Source organism: Vanessa atalanta, unplaced genomic scaffold (genome assembly GCF_905147765.1).
Source record: "Vanessa atalanta unplaced genomic scaffold, ilVanAtal1.2, whole genome shotgun sequence".
NCBI lineage: Eukaryota > Metazoa > Arthropoda > Insecta > Lepidoptera > Nymphalidae > Vanessa > Vanessa atalanta.
Window position 1 is genome coordinate 7,501 of NW_025919983.1, and position 3,585 is coordinate 11,085.

Below are 3,585 nucleotides of genomic sequence, written 5' to 3' on the forward strand. Positions count from 1 at the left end.
TATTTTTTAATTTTTTTATAGAGATTCAATACATTTATGTCAGGATATTTTTTTAAAGATAATTTATATTTATTTATTACTTCATTATACATATTTTAAGGTATCAAGACTGATATGAAACTTAAAAATTATATTATTAACATTATTTACGCATTCGTAAATCGCGTCATGTTCTTTATTATTATTATTATTATATTTATTCGTCATCGTCATAATTATTATTTTAATTATAAAATATAATAATTTTAATTATAAATTTTTTTTTTTCGATAAACGAATACCGGTGAAATTTAAATAAACGAAGATACAACTTTCTTTGTTGTTGTTGTTGTTGTTGTTTTTTTTTTTCTTTTTTTTTTTATTGTTGTTGTTGTTGTTGTTGTTGTTGTTGTCGTTGTTGTTGCATTGACGTTGCATAATATCATATAATCATATACTATCTATAAAAATATAGAACAAAATAATCGAAGTTTTGGAGATTTTGGAGGGTTTGGGGTGTCAGTTGGGGGGGAGGGGGTTGGGGAGGGGGAGGGGGGGGGGCGGATAGGGCTGCGTGTTCTGGGGTTCGTCGTCTTATGATATCAGATCGAATATGAGAAACATAATAAAATAATAATAATAATAAAAAAAAAAATACATTCCGTTCGAACGAGCCGAATGTCATACTCATCGTCAGGCATATATATGGAGTAGTGACGGTTCGAACGTCGAACATTCAAAAATTGATGTTAGACGCGAAGTGACCGGATCAGTACTCTTGTATAACGAAAAAAATGTTATTATCGTTTTCATTTGTCGTCTTTGTTGCGTGTCTTCTGGCGTGTCTCTCGATTCGTCGTATCGCGTTATATTATACTTTACGTAGTGTAACAACAAGTATGTACGTACGATTCGTCTCGACCGCTGGGGGATATTCACTGACACACGTGAAAATGATAAAAAGATTCTTATTCGTTCTGTAAAACTGTGCCGACCGACGGACGCACGTAGATCTCTCTGCCTCATGCGCTCTTCCTCTTATCGTCGTCGTCGTCGCTCTCGCTACAATCTATCCTCATGGAATAAATGTTGATTCATTGTAGTCGATCTGCGACGTCGCGACGATATGAGAAAACGTTAGAGACGGAGTTCTTAAAAGATTCAGTGTATTCGTATAGTGTGTATAATTTTTATATTATATATGAACGGTCGTTTCTAAAATTCTTTTTGTTAATTTTTACATTTATCATGTACAAAAAATACACAACCCGAGTATCGGTACGATCACTCAAACACCGGGCGTCGATCCCAATGTTTTACGATAATAATCGTTGAACAATACATACGTACACGTCGTGTGCGAAGTGTTATTTTGAAAAAAAAACTCGATCTCGTTTAGAACGTTCGAATTCGTGACCGTTATGTGTCATTATGTGAAGACGCCTCCGCCGCCGCCGCCGCCGCCGCTGTCGTCGCGTTATATATTATAGCGCACGCGCGCGCGCGTGCTTAAAGCGCGTTTGTGTCTCATATAAATTTTTATAAGAGTCAACCGTTAAAATCTATCGCGTCTAACGCGATCGACGATACGGTGAGACGCTCGTTTCATACTGTGCGTATATTGTACATGCATGCATAAGTTTGTGTGTATTTTATATGCGAATATGAAACGAGAAGAGTAATTGACGACTTCAACAAGTCTCGGTTAGCTCCCTGGTTGATCCTGCCAGTAGTTATATGCTTGTCTCAAAGATTAAGCCATGCATGTCTCAGTGCAAGCCGTATTAAGGCGATACCGCGAATGGCTCAATATATCAGTTTTGGTTCCTTAGATCTTACTCAGTTACTTGGATAACTGTGGTAATTCTAGAGCTAATACATGCAATCAGAACTCTGACCAGTGATGGGATGAGTGCTTTTATTAGATCAAAACCAATCGACGGAGGGCGTCTCGTCCGAAGTCGTTAATTTTGATGAATCTGGATAACTTTTGCCGATCGCATGGTCCAGTACCGGCGACGCATCTTTCAAATGTCTGCCTTATCAACTTTCGATGGTAGTTTCTGCGACTACCATGGTTGTCACGGGTAACGGGGAATCAGGGTTCGATTCCGGAGAGGGAGCCTGAGAAACGGCTACCACATCCAAGGAAGGCAGCAGGCGCGCAAATTACCCACTCCCGGCACGGGGAGGTAGTGACGAAAAATAACGATACGGGACTCTTTCGAGGCCTCGTAATCGGAATGAGTACACTTTAAATATTTTAACGAGGAACAATTGGAGGGCAAGTCTGGTGCCAGCAGCCGCGGTAATTCCAGCTCCAATAGCGTATACTAAAATTGTTGCGGTTAAAAAGCTCGTAGTTGCATTTGTGCGCCGCGCTGTCGGTGCACCGCATCCGCGGTGATACTGACACGTCTGCGGAGCATATCGTCGGTGAGCCGGCGGTAAAACGCCGGTTCAATATCAAAATCCTATCGCGGTGCTCTTCAGTGAGTGTCGAGATGGGCCGACAATTTTACTTTGAACAAATTAGAGTGCTCAAAGCGGGCTCAAAATGCCGCTTGAATATTTCGTGCATGGAATAATAGAATATGATCTCGGTTCTATTTTGTTGGTTTTCAGAACTCCGAGGTAATGATTAATAGGGATAACTGGGGGCATTCGTATTGCGACGTTAGAGGTGAAATTCTTGGATCGTCGCAAGACGAACATCAGCGAAAGCATTTGCCAAAGGTGTTTTCATCAATCAAGAACGAAAGTTAGAGGTTCGAAGGCGATTAGATACCGCCCTAGTTCTAACCGTAAATATGTCATCTAGCGATCCGCCGACGTTACTACAATGGCTCGGCGGGCAGCTTCCGGGAAACCAAAGATTTTGGACTCCGGGGGGAGTATGGTTGCAAAGCTGAAACTTAAAGGAATTGACGGAAGGGCACCACCAGGAGTGGAGCCTGCGGCTTAATTTGACTCAACACGGGAAATCTCACCAGGCCCGGACACCGGAAGGATTGACAGATTAATAGCTCTTTCTTGATTCGGTGGGTGGTGGTGCATGGCCGTTCTTAGTTGGTGGAGCGATTTGTCTGGTTAATTCCGGTAACGAACGAGACTCTAGCCTGCTAAATAGGCGTCGTCATTTAGGTGTGCTCGATTTCGGTCGAGCAACTCACTGGCGGCGTATTAAAATTCTTCTTAGAGGGACCGGCGGCTTCGAGCCGCACGAGATTGAGCAATAACAGGTCTGTGATGCCCTTAGATGTCCTGGGCCGCACGCGCGCTACACTGAAGGAATCAGCATGTTCTCCCTGGCCTAGAGGCCCGGGCAACCCGTTGAAACTCCTTCGTGCTGGGGATTGGGGTTTGCAATTATCCCCCATAAACGAGGAATTCCTAGTAAGCGCGAGTCATAAGCTCGCGTTGATTACGTCCCTGCCCTTTGTACACACCGCCCGTCGCTACTACCGATTGAATGATTTAGTGAGGTCTTCGGACCGACACGCGGTGGCTTCACGGCCGTCGGCGTTGCTGGGAAGTTGACCAAACTTGATCATTTAGAGGAAGTAAAAGTCGTAACAAGGTTTCCGTAGGGGAACCTGCGGAAGG

The 3,585-nt window shown here is 43.0% G+C and overlaps 1 non-coding gene across 1 annotated transcript; it reads left to right on the top strand.

Annotated features, from left to right (window-relative positions):
• Positions 1-1,689: 1,689 nt before the first annotated feature.
• LOC125076550 lies at positions 1,690-3,585 on the top strand. The gene has a single exon (XR_007120501.1). It is a non-coding gene; the product is annotated as a small subunit ribosomal RNA (ribosomal RNA).